Here is a 17,271-nt window from a genome sequence, read left to right on the forward strand (position 1 = left end):
TGCCAAGTGACCAGACCCAGCCCTGACCATACAAACTGGGTGACTTTAGCAAGTAAGTAACTTCGTGCCTTTGGTCCTCCCCTTCCTCTTTCTGGTAATTGAGGGCATTTAACTACGTGACCAGAAGGGTTCCTTCCAATTTTAAGGTTCTAAAAATTCAATAACATATTTCCCTTGGGAACTTTTCTTGATGAAATCTACCATCTCAGCATGAACCAGTGTGTGTGGCACTCCATCTTTCACCACTATTAGAATGCTGTCCAACTGAACCCGGCCTTCTGACATGCCCTCTTAGGAGCAAATTTCACTAGCATGCATGCTTGCAACCATCCACCCATCCATCCATAAATAAGCATTCAATGCATTCAATGACCTGCTGCAACTCAACACTGGACGTAAACTGGGAACAAGATAGACACAGCGTTGGCCCCACTGTAGCCCATGGTTCACTGGGAAGAGAGTTCTTAAACATTAGCTTGCACTGTAATGCACTGAGTGCTAATGAGAAGGGAAGTCCAGGAATACACAGGAAGACCATCCATTCACTGTGGGCAGTCAAGGAAGCTTCTGGGAACACACCATGTTTAAGTGAAACCCAAAGGATGTCTAAGAGTATGGCAGCTCGGAAGAAGAAATTGCTCTAAGCAGAGGCAAAAGAGCTGGAGTCTGAGAGGCATGGACTTCAGGGCAGGGTCAGCAAGAAATTTTACAGAAAAACACTAAATAGAGTCAGCCTGGCAGGGACCATATATCATGCATACGGCAGAATCATAATTTTTGTTAACAAATCCCAGTGCTTTCCACCGTCCAGCTCGGTAATTCCTGAGGAGTCGATGCTACATCAGCTTCGCATTCCGGGGAGGGAAGCGCCCCTCTCTTGGGGCCACGCTGGCCACTTCGCTCCTCCTGGGCCCCAAGCACACTCGCCTCAGGGCTCAGAGTTTCCCTTCCCTTTGCAGTGGATGGGCTTTTCCTGGCTCTCCGTATGGCACACAGGCTTCTTCCCTCCAAACATCCCAACAGAGAGGCCTTTCCTGACCATGCGGTGTCCATGGTACCCTGCCTGCCTGCTCTACCCTCCACACTCCACAGCCCCCTCACGCACTTTGTTGTTTCCACTCCACTTAGTGCCTCATAGCATTCTGCGTTCACGTGTGTCTTTGCTCACGGCCCATCTCCCTCCGACGACAAGGGCACAGACCCTGGCTGTGTGCTCAGCTGCTGCGTCCCCAGCACGTGGACCAGGAATCGACACTCAACGGTTGTTGAGTGAAGGAACAAACACTACCGTGCCGGGAAGGGAAGAGGTGGAATTGGAACTCCTACAGTCAGATTCCAGAGCCTGCCTGCGTAAACCATTCCACTGTATTTCATGGCCAAGCAAACCAAGTATCATTTCTAAGATTCTCACACCAAACCTGCCAGGTAGGAACGATCACCCGCATCTCACTGATGTGGACACTGGGGCTTTCTAAGTAACACACTCAAGGTCGCGTGGAGGAGAAGCTGGAGACTTGGCATTTGCCTCCATGGCTGGTTCCTTTAGCCCATTTACTGGCACTGGTCACACCACTTACCTCTAAAGGGCCTCTCACCTAAGGTACCACATGTGCTCATGTGACAATATAGCTTTAAAGTGGAATCACTGACATCCTTTTTTAAGATATTACAAAGTTATCAAATAACATGGAGAAAAAACATTTAAATGGGAGCCCTCTACAGCCTGTTGTGCCCACCATTTTTTTTAAATATAATTTTTATTTTATATTGGGGTCTAGTTGATTTACAATGTTGTGTTAGTTTCAGGTGTACAGCAAAGTGATTCAGTTATATATACATATATGTGTGTGTGTGTGTGTATATATATATATTCAGTTATATATACATATATCCACTCTTTTTTAGATTCTTTTCCCATATAGGTTATTACAGAATATTGAGTAGAGGTCCCTGTGCTCTCCAGTAGGTCCTTGTTGGTTATCTCTTTTATATATAGTAGTATGTTTGTGTTAATCCCAAACTCCTAATTTATCCCGTTGTGTCCACTATTCAATACAATGGCAAGAGAACAGTGCCCAGGCATGGACACACTCCGAATTAATTGTGTATCACAGGGTCTTTATGATTTGCCTCCCATCAAAGAAGACTATTTCTGCTCCTTCCTGAAATGGAGAGCGGCCTGACATATTCCTTGAGTTTTTTTTTTTCTATAAAATCCCCTAAAAGTCTTTCTCATAGGTAGATAAAAACCTTTATATCCGGAATCCCCATCTTAGCTGAGATCCGTTGTCCCTGACAGGACACTTAGAGGGACGGTGAGCTCCTCGAGGACAGGCTCACTCTCTCTTGCTCCCTGTGGGAACACCCTGAACGTGCCTTGTGGGCAATGAGAGTGGCTAAGAGCAGAAGCAGAGAAGCCCGGGACTGAAGCCAGATAAATGGGATTTCAGTCGCCCTGGCCTCTGGATAACTGTGCAAACGTGGGCAAATGTCTCTAAGCTTCAGTAAAAATTCTCACATGGCAAGACAGGTATAATGACAAAACGAGATTTCATGTGTGTATGTGTGTGTGTCAAGAGTGAGCCACGGAATTTACTCCTAAGAAATGGGATAAAGTGTTGAGAAAACCAGACTCAGTGCCTGTCCTCCTGTATTTTGCACTCTAGCTGGATGTACTCAGCCTCACACTGGAATGGAAACTTCCAAGTGTTCCAAGGATGTGTCACACACAGAGAAATGTGCTCTTGAGGGGAGGGGTCAAGAAAAAGCTCTGCAAAGACAAAAGACTGAGTTAAGACCCGAAAGGTGAGCGAGGATCATCTAGGTGGACGTCCAGTGACTTCGTTTCCCAGCAGTCATTTCTATTCTGCAAGTACAGCACCCTTATTCCTTGGGTTCCTCTCCCACGCTGTCCATGTTACTTCGGCAGGACTTTTACCTTCCTGCTCAGAGCTCATCTCAAGACTTTTATGAAAACTGTTGAGAGAAATACTCTTCCTGAAGCAACTGTTGACTGGCCAGGCCATGAGCTTAAAAGCTACGCTTGGCTGCTTGTGCTATAACATGGAAAGGAGCCGCCTAAGTAAAAGGAAATAAAGGAGAACAGAGACCGAAGAGGAAGAGCCACAGGTAGAAGCCCAGAACAAGACTAAGAGCTGATACCGTGGCTATGTACGCAGTAGAGTAGTCAGGCAGGCAGCGGGATCCTGTAAGACAGCTTTGGAAGAGCCAAGGAGAGAGCCCAGGGGCTGTGCAGGAGGCCGCTGTATTGCAGGTCAGTCAGAAAGGATGAGGTGAACAGTGACGATGTGGATAATGAGAGGGAGGGACCCAGGAGGCCATTTGGAGATCAACTGGGTAGGATTTGGTGACCGGCTGAATGCAGGGTGTCCTACACAGAGATCAGACTTGTGGTTGCCAAGGGGATGGGGGTGGGAGTAGGATGGATTGGGAGGTTGGGATTAGCAGATGCAAACTACTGTATAGAGAATGGATACACAACAAGGTCCTACTGTATGGCACAGGGAACTATATTCCATATCCTGTGATGAACCATAATGGGAAAGAATATGGAAAAGACTGTATATATATATATATATATATATATATATATGTATGTATGTATAACTGAATCACTTTGTACAGCAGAAATTAACACAACATTGTAAATCAACTCTACTTGAATAAAGTTTTTGTTTTTTTTAATTAAAAAAAAAAGACTAAGAGCTGAGACCAAGACCAAGACCAAGACCAAGACCAAGACAGGAAGCCAGGAGGGGAAGGGAGACTGAAACCGACACTGGGAACAAGAAATACAGATATATTGATCACATCATTTGCGCTCCTGAAAGCAGCCACGCCTGAAGCTAGAGGGATACTCCTGGCTTTCAATGATGTGAGTCAAGAAATTCTCTTGCATAGGCCGGTTTGAGGTGGCTCTCTTTCTTTTGTAATCAAATAGTCCTAATGACTATACCGCGAGGCAGGAGGCAATTCACAGAGGAAACAACATGCATCAAGGCCCTGCTACAGAAAAGAGTATTCCAAGTTCGAGGATCTGAAAGGAGGCTTCCAAGTTCAAGGATCTCAAAGGAGGCCTGTATGTCTGGAGCTCCAAAAGTAAGGGAGAGCACAGGTTAGACGATGTTTAAGACAGAAGCCCAGGCTAGACCACGCATAATCATGGCTTCATAAAAAAGTCATGTGACATGCCAAATACATGTTCTATCTGATGCTTCTCCTGTCATTGTGCAATTAAAATTACAACTCTAAAACACAGTGGTACTAGGGAGAAGAGTAGCACCTCTTCGGAGCTGGAAGAGAGGCAAAATGTGCTCTCACCAAACCCAACATCATCCAAGATGCTAAAAAGGGATAGCTGATCATTGGGAAAAAAACTTGGCTGTGTTTTATACTGTTTCTCTCATTTCTTTTTCTTTTCTTTTCTTTTTTTTTTTTTTGCGATACGCGGGCCTCTCACTGTGTGGCCTCTCCCGTCGCGCAGCACAGGCTCTGGACGCGCAGGCTCAGCAGCCACGGCTCACGGGCCCAGCCGCTCCGCGGCATGTGGGATCTTCCCGGACTGGGGCACGAACCCCTGTCCCCTGCATCGGCAGGCGGACTCTCATCCACTGCACCACCAGGGAAGCCCTCTCTCATTTCTTGATCAGAGGGAATTTGTCTTTAGGCTTGACTGAACACAGGCTCAAATCCAGACTCACAGCTAAACAGAGAGAGGGGTCACTAATGCTTGAGTTTACCTCTCCAAAAGTGGTGATTTTGCAAAAAACGTCTTCATAGTCTCAAATAAGCAGTCATTAAGAATATAAAAGATGCTAAAGAACAGAGCAAGGCGAGACATACAGACAATGGACTCAAAGAGTGGCACATATTTGATGTGTCTGTGTTTCCTTCCCCACCTACTAAATAATAAGTCTTCTTCTCTTCAACCCTCCATCCCACGCCAAACACTCCATCTCTTGGTGTGTGAAACTCACTCTCTCCAACCACAGGTGAGTTTCCGCTTCTGAAACTCAGCTGGCACACAGCCATATGATAGTGTCACTGTTTCTACCCAGTGTCCAAATTCTGATTGATGCTGTCTATGCCGTACCAGCTGCTGACTATTTTGAATATTGCCCCTAGCTTCCTCTGTGCAGTAAAGGAGGAGACCACTGGCTTCCTCTGTGCGGTAAAGGAGACCACAGGCAGTGCCGTATCTGTGAGTCTGGAGTCAGGGTCCCCTGTCTTCACCATCAGAGACGTCTAAGGGAGGACTATAGCCCAGCCTGGGTCTTCCCCTCCTCTCCCAGACAATCATAATAACCAACGGCAGGAGAGACGTCCTCTAACTGGCCATGCCTGTGGGGAATATTTACTACACTCATCAGAACCATATTGAATAGAGTAAAACTGTTCCTTCTAAAAACTACCACTGATGCCAGGGAGGCTAAAACAATTGTCCACTACCCCCACTAGTGCTATGTATTGTGTTGAGCTTTCACCACTGAAAGACATAATCCCCAGCCCTCAAGTTGCTTATTATCTAGTTACACCTTAGAGATGGATCATTCAACAAACAAACCGTTATACTGAGTGCCTACTGTGTGTCGGACACCTTTTTACTTTCTAGGGGTTCAGTAGTAAACAAAGCAGAAAAGAATCCCTGCCTCCTTTTACTTCCTCTCTAGAAAGGGGAAACAGATAACAGCAGGTTAGATGGTGATAGGTAGTCGGGAGAAAAATAGCAGGGAAGGGGGATAGAAAGTGCCTAGAAGAGGGCTGGTAGGCTGGTTGCCATAGTAAAGACCTCCATCCTAAGGTGCTATTTAAATAAAGATCTGAAGGAGCAAGGTGGCTAGATATCTGAGAGAAGAGTGTTCTACGAAGAGGGAACAGGGAAGGCAAAGGCTCTTTGGCTAGAAGAAAAAGAGTGCGGAAGAGGTGGTAGGAAACAAGGACAGAAAGGTAATGGAGCAGATGATGTTATGCATCAGTGACCTCACTGTGAGGACATTTGCTTTTCTTGTTGGTGAGATGGAAGCCACTGGAGGTTACGAGCTCAAGCGTAACATCCACTGACTTGGATTTTAACAGGATTCCTCTGGCTGCTACGCTGTGAATGTAGGGAACCAAGTATGGAAGCAGAGGCTTTGGATGGAAGAGAGACTACAGTGGCTAGAACTAAGGGGGCAGCAGGAGAGATGGTGAGGGGGAGTTATAGTTTGAAAACAGAGCCAACGGAATTTGCCGCTGACTATGGCCCATCATGAGAAAGGAGAAGGGTCAGCAAAGACTCCAAGGTGTTCTGGCACGAAAAACTGCAAGAACAGAGTTGCCATTGACCAAACTGGGAAGACTTCAACAGGAACAGGTACAAGGTAATGTCAGGAGATTGACTGATACTTTTAAACCCAAACAGGTTTGCTGACCACCCAACCTGAGATGTTGAGGAGACAGCTGATTAAAGGAGTCTGGAGTTAGGGAAGCAGATGGAGCTGGATATGTGCACGGGTGTGTGATGGGTCAGGAGAGAGTAAATGATATTTTGCTTTCAGTAACACAGGGAAGGTAGAAAATCCTGGTCCCGTGAAAACAGAATCTAATTTGGAGAAACTGAAAAGTTTCAATTCAAGGAAATCAAGAATTGGGAGATCGAGCAGAATTATTTTTGGCCCAGTATCACGTGACTTACTTAATGAACTTAAAATTGATGTCCTTGGGGTGGGGGGGGCGGGAAGTCCCCTATGCTAGCCTTAAAGCAAAGGAGATGTGGTAATTACTTAGTGCTAAATTAAGTTCATAAAGTAAAAATTTGTAATTTGTAGATGAGACCTAGAAATTTGTGTGTGGTGGTGGGGTGGGGAGAGAAAGAGCATGTTGTGTACATATAAGCAACTTCTAACCTCAAGTAGTTCCTGGGTTGCACATTTTTAAAGAGTCACTAATTTAAAACTAAACATTTTCAGAAAGATCAGTTCACCTTAGGTTCATTCGCTCTCAAAAGTCCCTCCTTAATTACAAAACCTGCATAACTCATTTCCTTTGGTGTGCAAAAAGGTGTGTAATTAAACCATCAGCATAATACCTATCTCCATGTAAAACCCACACTTATGAACTTTAACTGCTGAATAAAACCTCCTATTACATGACCATTAAGTATTATGAATAAAGCAAGTCATGGTAGGACTTGATTAATTTTTATGCACTACGGATTATGTCGAGAAGAAATTTGATTTTGGTGGGTCTCCTCCAGGGCAACCCCACTCACCGTCTCTGATGGCTTCACCTCAAGAAAGGCATGTGCTGAGTTGGCTTAGGGAAAAGGCATCTGACCGCACTGTGGACCTCAGTTACTCTTGCTCAGGGAGAAATCTCAGGCATCCCTAAAAAATAAACAACACAATCATCAGCACTGGAGAGAAAGGAAGCAATGGCAATGGCTGGGCAAAAAAAAAAAAAAAAAAAAAAAAGTTGACTCCCCTGGGTATATTTTCCAAAGCTGACATCTTTTAAAATTAATACATATTTTAACTTTTTATGCCAATACGTAAGAATCTCAGTTTGAGACTGGAGTATTTCATCTGGAATTCTAAAAACAATCAATTTGTGCCTCAGGAGCTTGACTTGAAGATTCTCAGTTTAGACGCTGTTAGGGAAAAGGAAGAGTTGTGAATGGCATCTCAAAACCCCTTGTGGAATTTATTCTATGAACTTCTGAGTAGGTCAGCAGGATGTAAGAGCAGTGTCTCCAAGCAGAAAGAACTAAAGTTGACCAGCAAGTAGAAAGACAAATTTGGAGCAGAGAGAACCAAAACTTAGATGCTTGGGTCTGAGAAGTACCCAATACAGTGTCCCTGCCAGGGTAATGTCCGAGATCCCAAGTAAGGCTATAAGGATTCCAAAAGTGAAAGGACCTAAGCCAGGGTTAACTCACAGACAAAAAAACCAACCAAAAAAACCCCATAGCCGGGCTTCCCTGGTGGCACGGTTGTTGAGAGTCCGCCTGCCGATGCAAGGGACACGGGTTCGTGCCCCGGTCCGGGAAGATCCCACATGCCGCGGAGCGGCTGGGCCCGTGAGCCATGGCCGCTGAGCCTGCGTGTCCGGAGCCTGTGCTCCGCAACGGGAGAGGTCACAACAGTGAAAGGCCCGTGTACCTCAAAAAAAAAAAAAAAAAAAAAAAAAAACCCATAGCCAAGAGCGACTGACCAGGACATAACCATGGGAAAATGAGGTGGTAGGCAAATAGCCTGAGAAAAAGCTTTCAAAGTCCTGGTGTTTAGAGTGGTAGGAGAAACATGCAAAGTGTTTCTGGGACCTCCCTTCCAGAGGGCCTCAGGAGTGGATTCGAGCCTAGAAACTGAGGGGTGAGGTTAATAAGGTAATAGTGCTAGAACCCAGGTAGGGTAAAGAACAGGTAACAGAGGTATAGGCAGAGACAACTTCCTGTGAGCATTCCCTTATCTGCCTCCTCTCTTCCTCCATACCCTGAAGTATAAAAAAAACCCCAACAGAGGGAGTCTGCTCTTGGAAAACAGCCGTGTCCAAAGTGGAAGCACAAGCAAATTCCATGAGGGTCAGATTCAGCTTGTAAAGAAGTGGAAAAATGATAGGGCCAAATCCAGACTATAATGCTAGAGGATCAAACACCCCTCTCTTCCCCCAGGGCTTGGCCTTTAGCTTCTCCTTAGAATCCACTTTGCTACACACGTTAGTTGACACTCACAGGGTGCATGAGCTTAGAGGGAAAAATTAGTCACATCAGTAATACATTTACTATTCAAGACAGATAGCTGTCATTTATATATGAAATCAAAAGTAGACTTTCAGCATAAACCTTTTAGACAACACTCCTGGGGGCGGTACTCCAGTAAAAAGCAAAGTCCTAGAGGAATATTGTATATGATAATGATAGTATACCAAAGCTTGCTTTGCTTTGTACAAAAGCAAGGACAAAAACAATACACAGTCTTAATAATCCAAACCTAAATTCTAGTTAATACCAACATACAGTGTTGACGTGTGGGCTCAGATCTGAGAATATAACAAGAGGAAAGGGAGAGCAAACTAGAGGAGTTGTCTTTTTCAAAGGGAATACATTGCTTTTTGTAAGTTTAAGAAATATATAGCAAAGCATGGATATCCTGATGTGTTGTCCCTATTTTAACAAGAACTAGCAGTAGAGGGCAAGGGAAAGATGGAAAGTGTAGCATATAGGAAACAGAAAACATGATAGCTAAAGTAAGTTTTAACACAACAGTTTTACAGTAAATATAAACATGTTAAATCCAAAATCAAAATATAAAGACTCTGATGTTATATTAAAAATATAAGCAATAGTAATTTTTTTTCTATAAGAAGCACACTTAAACAAAATGGTACAGAGTTTAAAAATAAAGCAGTGAAAAAAAAAAATAAAGCAGTGAATAAGGAAGACCAAGAAAATATGAACCAAAGAAAATAGTGGCAACTATCTCATAAGAACAGTAAAGAAAGCACTTTTTGGAAAAAAATATCACACTGGACAAAGACATAAATCATAAGCCTTACAAAGGAATAAGAAATAAAAAAAGACACAGTGATAATAAACACTTAACATGTGACTAATAATATAGCCTCAAAATGTACTCAGCAGCAGTAAGAGTTACTTACAGGAAGAAATAAGTAAGTAAAACATTGTAGATAAAAGATTTAACAAATTCCTCTCAGAATGTGTTGGACCAGTCAGAAAATGAAGAGCACAAATATGGAACATTTGAATAAACTGATTTGTAGGCTCAAACTAGTAGGGGTAAGTGTATGTGAAGAGAACAATATATCAAACAAAAACTATACATTCTTTTTATAAAATAATGTAAAAAGTATACATTATTTTTATTTTAGTCATACACATAATATTCCCCAAATTCGCCATGAACTAATTCACAAAAGAAGCCTGAAAATGCAAAAGAATCAATCTGAAAAATTACATTCTCTTACATAATAGCTTAAACATTCCACATGTCTAAAAACAAAGTAACCCTGACTTAAGTGAAAATCAAAATCAAAAAAATTATACTAAAAAGAAATCACTGTAAAAATGCTAAAGTCGTTTTTAGATGAAAATATACAGCTTTAAAACACTTGATGGTAAGTAAAGAAGCATTACAAATTATTTCAAGAAGTTGAACACTTCTACTGCTTCAGCTGGGATGAAATGACAAGGAGTTGATTTACCTTCCTATTTAAGCAAAAACCAAACAATCCCCACCCACCCCCCCACCACCCACCCCCGACACAAAAAAAACCCTACAAAAACAAACAAACCAGTTTTTGAGACACAGGATAGCAGATAACAAAGAACAGTGATCCTTAAGAAATGGGAAACAAATAAGATGAGGCCCATGATAACTCCAGACTGCAGAGTTTGCAGCCGGAAGCAGTTTGCAGCCTGAAGTAGATGGAGTGGAAGTACAGGCAGAGGTTGGTGTATTAGAGACAACAGTAGCCAGTCCTCACACAGTGCTGGCAACAGTGACTATTACAATCAGCCAGAATAGTAAAACTTCAAGATTCAGAAGGCACTGACTGATTAGCGTACTTAGAAGGGTCCGGCCTCAGTGGTGAGGATTAATTACTCTAGAGTAAATATTGCTCAGGCACTGCCTAGCAAATCCTAAAATCCAGACTAGCAAATCCAAGGAGCAAACTATTTCCAAGTAACTTAACTGCATCCCAGAACAAATCTCAAGAATATTGATAGGAATAAAAAAGTATCTAGCTCCCAACAAGGTAAAATTCACAACAACTAGCATCCAATCAAAAATGACCAAACATGGGGACTTCCCTGGTGGCGCAGTCATTAAGAATCCGCCTGCCAATGCAGGGGACATGGGTTTGATCCCCGGTTCGGGAGGATCCCACATGCCGTGCATCAACTAGGCCCGTGTGTTACAACTACTGAGCCTGTGCGCCACAACTACTGAAGCCTGCATACCCTAGAGCCCATGTGCCACAACTAGTGAGCCTACATCCTGCAACTACGGAAGCCTGTGAGCTCTAGGGCCCACGTGCTGCAACTACTGAGCCCGTGTGCTGCAACTACTGAAGCCCGTGCACCTAGAGCCCGTGCTCAGCAACAGGAGAAGCCACCACAATAAGAAGTCCATGCACCGCAACGAAAAGTAAGCCCTGCTGGCTGCAGCTAGAAAAACCCGTGCACAGCAGTGAAGACCCAATGCAGTCAAAAAAAAAAAAAAAAAAAAAAAAATTACCAAACATGACAGGAAACAGAAAAATATGACCTATATAAGAAAAAGAAAAAAAAAATCGAAACTGTCCCAGATCTATCAGAGATATCTGAAGTAGCAGACAAGGATATTAAAATAGTTGTTGTAACTGTATTCCATACCTTTAAAAGTTAAATGGAGGCATAGAAGATATTTAAAAAAAAAAAAAAAAAAGACCTGACTTGAACGTCTAGAAATGAAAACTACTATGCCTGAGATGAAAAATACAGTGGATGGGATTAATGGCAGTTTAGACATCATAGAAGAAAAGAAAAGTGAACTTGAGGTAACAGCAATAAAAACTATCCAAAGTAAAAAAGAGAAGAGGGAATGAATAAAAGATAAAAAGTTAAAAGAAGGGGAAAAAAGAATGAAAGGAAGGAAGGAAGGGAGGAAAAGAGGGAAGCAAGGAATAGGAAAAAAAAAAAAGAGCATCAGTGAGCTAGGGGACAACTTCAAGCAAGATAATATACATCTAACTGGAATCCCCAAAGTAGGGAGTAGGACATAAAAATATTTGAAAAAATAATGACTGATTTTGCCCCCCAAATTTGCTAAAAGCTCTAAACCCACAGACCAAGAAGCTCAGTGAATCCTAAGTATTAGAACCATGAAGAAAACTACACCACAGCACATTATATTCAAATTGCGCAAAAACAGTGGTAAAGAAAATCTTAAAAACTGCCATCGCTAAACCCGCACATTTTATAGAGGAACAAAGAATGACTGCAGATTTATCATCAGAAGCAACACCAGTGAGAAGACAGTGGAGCAACGTCTTTAATACAATGAAATGAACTGTCAACACAGCAATCTAAATCCAGCAAAAAAAATTCTTTTTAAAAAGAATATGAAATACAGACTTTTCCACCTCGACAAAAGCTGAAAGAATTCATTACCAGCAAACCTGCAGTACAAGACATGTAAAGAAAGTCCTTCAAATAGAAATAAAGTGACAAAAGATGGACATATGCGTCTTTACAAAGGAATTCAAGGTGCCAAAAATGGTAATTGTATCACTAAACACATACAATTTTTCAATTTAAATGACTTTAAAAAAGAACTGACGGGGACTTTCCTGGTGGTGCAGTGGTTAAGAGTCTGCCTGCCAATGCAGGGGACACAGGTTTGATCCCTGGTCCAGGAAGATCCCACATGCTGCGGAGCAACTAAGCCCATGTGCCATGACTACTGAGCCTGCACCCTAGAGCCCGCGAGCCACAACTATTGAGCCCACGTGCCACAACTATTGAGCCCACGTGCCACAACTACTGAAGCCCGTGCTCCACAGCAAGAGAAGCCAATGCAACGAAAAGCCCGCACACCACAATGAAGAGGAGCCGGCCCCTGCTCTCCACAACTAGAGAAAGCCCCCACACAGCAACGAAGACCCAACGCAGCCAAAAATTTAAAAAACAAACACAAAAAACTTCAAAAAAAAAAAAAAAGGAACTGATGAATTAAACAAAAAAAATAAGAATGTATTTTGAGGTTTATAACATATATAAAAGTGAACGTTTTACAGCAATTGTACAAAGGATGGAAGAGAATAACTGCAAGTACACTATTTCATGATTATTATGTGAACTGGTATAACATCACCTGAAGATGGGCTGATGATTTAAACACATATAAATTCTAAAGTAATGACTAAAATAAATATTAAAGACTTACAGCTAATAAGCCAACGAAGAAGATAGAAGGGAATCATAACTGCTCAATCCAAAAGAAGGCAGGAAAAAAAAGGGGGAAGGAAAACAAAGAACAGATGGCACAAGTAGAAGACAAATCCCAAGATGATAAACTTACATCTAACCATATCATTAATGATGTCACATGCAAATGGTCTAAATACTGCAATGAAAAGGAAGAAGATTATCAAGTTGTAAAACAAAAGCAAGGCCAACCAAATGCTGCCTACAAGAAATACAGTTTAAATATGAAAATACAAACAGGTTTAAATGGGTGGGAAATGATATAACATATTTAAAAGAAAGCTACAGAAGTAAAAGATATACTATATGAAAAAGAAAGCTAAAATAGGTATGTAATGTAGGTATCATAGCAAAAACTATTATCAGGATTAAAAAATCATAATGATACTCATTAAGAAGTCATGAAAATCTTAAATTTTTATGCACCTAATAACAGAACTTAAAAATATACAAAGCCAAAGTGCCTAGAGCCACAGGGTGAAATAGAAAAATTCGAAACTATAATGTGAGATTTTAATACCTCTTTCAATAACTGACTAACAAGTACACAGAAAATTAGTAAGAATATAGAAGATTTCTGCAACACAATTAGCTATCTTGATGTAATTGATATCTTTGGCATACCCTACCCAAAAAGACAATGTATATTCTTTTCCAGTGCGCACAGAACGTTTACCCAAATTGTTCTCTGACCAGTATAATTAAAACAGAAATAACAGTAAATTTCTGGAAAATACCCATAATTTTGGAAATTAAATAACCCCATTATAAATAACCTATGGGTCAAAAAGGAAACTAGAAAGTATATGAACTGAATGAAAATGAGAATAAAATACATCAAAATTTGTAGCATGTTGCTAAAATGGCACATATATTTATTAGAAAAGAAGTTCTAAAATCAATGCTGTCAGCCTCCACCTTCAAAAACTAGACTAAGAACAGAAAAGGTAACCCAAAGTAAGCAGAAGAAAATACAGATTAGAGTGGATATCAATGAAATTGAAAATTAGAAACCATTAGAAAAAAATCAGTGAAGCACAAAGCTAGTTCTTTGAGAAGATCAACAGAATTCATAAATCTCTCTCCAGACTTATCAGGAAGTGAAGAGAGAAGAAACAAATGACCAATAAGAGGACTGAGAGGGTAACAACATTACAGATTCTATCAATATCAGAAGAATAACAAGGGAATATTACGTACAACTAACTATATGCCAACAAATTAAACATCTTAGATGAAATAAATTCCTTAAGAGAGGCAAACTACTGAAGAAGAAAGAGATAACGTGAATATCCTTATATTTACTAAAGAAACTGAACTTGTAGTTAACAGCCTTTAGAAAGAAAACTCTAGGACAAAATGATTACAACAGTAAATTCTACCAAATGTAGAAAGAAACAATAATAATTCTTCAGAAGTCTTCCTGAGAAGTGAGAAAGAAAAAATACTGCACAACTCACTCTAAAAGGCCAGTACTACCCAGACACCATAAGCAGAAAAAGCCATTACAGGAAAGAAACTAGAGACCAAAATTCCTCATGAACACAGATATAAAACTCTAAATAAAACTTCAGCAAACTCAATTCAGAAATACATAAAAAGATAATATAACATGGCAAAGTGGGGCTTATCCTAGCAATATAACTTTGGTTTAATATTCAAAAATCAATGTCAGAATTCTGATACATACAACATGGATGAACCTTGGAGACAGTATGCTAAGTGAAATAAGCCAGACACAAAAGAACAAATATCGTGTGATTCCATTTATATGAGGCACCTGGAGTAGGCAAGTTCAGAGAGACAGAAAAATAAAACAGAGGTTACCAGGGGCTGAGGGAATGAGTGATTTTTTAATGGGTACAGCTTCTGTTTACGATGACAAAAGACTTCTAGAAATGGATCTTGACAATAGTATACAACATTGTGAAAGTACTTAATGCCACTGAATTATATATTGAAAATGGTTAAAATGATTAAATTTATGCTATGTATATCTTACCACATAACAATTTAAAAAAGAAAAAATAATTAAAATATAATTTACCATATTAACACTCTAAAAATACGATCATCTTGAGAGATACAGGGGAAAGAAAGAAAAAAAGACCCTTGACAAAATTCCAACATCCATTCCTGATAAAAACTCTGAGCAAAGTAAGGATAGAATGGAACTTCTTTAACCTGATCAATGGTATTAGGCAAATGCAAATTAAGATTTTGTATATCCTCACAATGTGATACCACTACACATCTATTAGAACGACTAAAATTAAAAAGACTGACCACATCAAGTGTTTGCAAGGGTATAGAAGAACTGAAACATTCATATAATGCTGGTGGGAATGCTATATAATAATTTTGGAAAAATATTTTGGAATTTTTTTTAAAAATATGGGCTTCCCTGGTGGCGCAGTGGTTGAGAGTCCACCTGCAGATGCAGGGGACATGGGTTCATGCCCCGGTCTGGGAAGATCCCACATGCTGCGGAGTGGCTGGGCCCATGAGCCATGGCCACTGAGCCTGCACGTCCAGAGCCTGTGCTCCACAACGGGAGAGGCCACAACAGTGAGAGGCCCGTGTACCACAAAAAAAAAAAAAAAAAAAAAAAAAAAAATTAATTAATCATACACCTACCATACAATCTAGTCATTCCACTCCTAGATATTTACCCAAGAGAAAAGAGAGCATATGTCAGTACAATAACCTATAGGGCTTCCCTCGTGACGCAGCGGTTAAGAATCCGCCTGCCAATGTAGGGGACACGGGTTCCAGCCCTGGTCCGGGAAGATCCCACATGCCGCAGAGCAACTAAGCCCGTGCGTCACAACTACCGAGCCTGTGCTCTAAAGCCCATGAGCCACAACTACTGAGCCCATGCGCCAGAACTACTGAAGCCCGCACGCCTAGAGCCTGCGCTCCGCAACGAGAAGCCACCGCAACGAGAAGCCCGCGCACCGCAACGAAGAGTAGCCCCCTCGCTGCAACTAGAGAAAGCCCGTGGGCAACAACGAAGACCCAACTCAGCCAAAAATAAATGAGATAAAATAAATTTTAAAAAATAACCTATACATGAAATAGCATAGCAGTCTTATGTGTAACAGTAAAAACTCAGAAGCATCTTAAATGTCCATCATTAGGTCAACGGATAAACAAACTGGTATATCCATATAATGAAATATTACCCAGCAATAAAGAGGAATGAAATCCTGACACAACATCTACGTCAATACAACAATAAAAATGAGCCTTAAAGCCACACCAAAAAAAGAGTACATACACTGCTACTCCATTTATATATGTGGCATGCAATGCAAACACATTCACAGTGACAGAAAGCAGATCAGTGGCGGCCTATGGGACAACGAGGCTGGGATAGCTGGGAGAAAGGGATTAGTCACGAAACAGCATGAGGAAATTTTGGGTGACCTGGATGTGCTCCCTGTTTCCACTGAGGTAACTGTCTCATGGTTGTACACATATCCACCTTATCAAACTGTACACTTTATTCCACGTTAGTTGTACTGTAATAAAACTGTTTAAAAATGAGAAAGGAAATAGGGCAAATGGATAGAAATAAAGATACACTAAAGATAAGAACTGACATCTATGTAACAGAGGGGAAAAACAGAGATTAACAAAAGTAGAAGCTAGTATTTTGAAAAGATAAAAAGGTAAACAAACCTTTGGCAACACTGACGTTGCATACAAAGAAGGTTAAAGATGTATATATGTGTGTTTTGACCATCTGTATGTCTTCTGTGAAGAAATGTCTATTTAGACCTTCTGCCCATTTTTTGATTGGGTTGTTTGTTTTTTTTTGATATTGAGCTGCATGAGCTGTTTGTATATTTTGGAGATTAATCCCTTGTCGGTTGCTTCATTTACAAATATTTCCTCCTATTCTGTGGGTTGTCTTTTAGTTTTGTTTATGGTTTCCTTTGCTGTGCAAAAGCTTTCAAGTTTAATTAGGTCCCATTTGTTTATTTTTATTTCCATTACTCTAGGAGGTGGATCCAAAAAGATCTTGCTGTGATTTATGTCAAAGAATGCTTTGCCTATTTTTGCCTCTCAGAGTTTTATAGTATCTGGCCTTACATTTTGGAGTTTAATCCATTTTGAGTTTATTTCTGTATATGATGTTAGAGAATGTTCTAATTTCATTCTTTTACTTGTAGCTGTCCAGTTTTCCCAGCACCATTTATTGAAGAACTGTCTTTTCACCATTGTATAGTCTTGCCACCTTTGTCATAGATTGACCATAGGCGTGTGGCTTATTTCTGGAC

This window comes from Orcinus orca, chromosome 10, assembly GCF_937001465.1.
Source record: "Orcinus orca chromosome 10, mOrcOrc1.1, whole genome shotgun sequence".
Lineage (NCBI taxonomy): Eukaryota > Metazoa > Chordata > Mammalia > Artiodactyla > Delphinidae > Orcinus > Orcinus orca.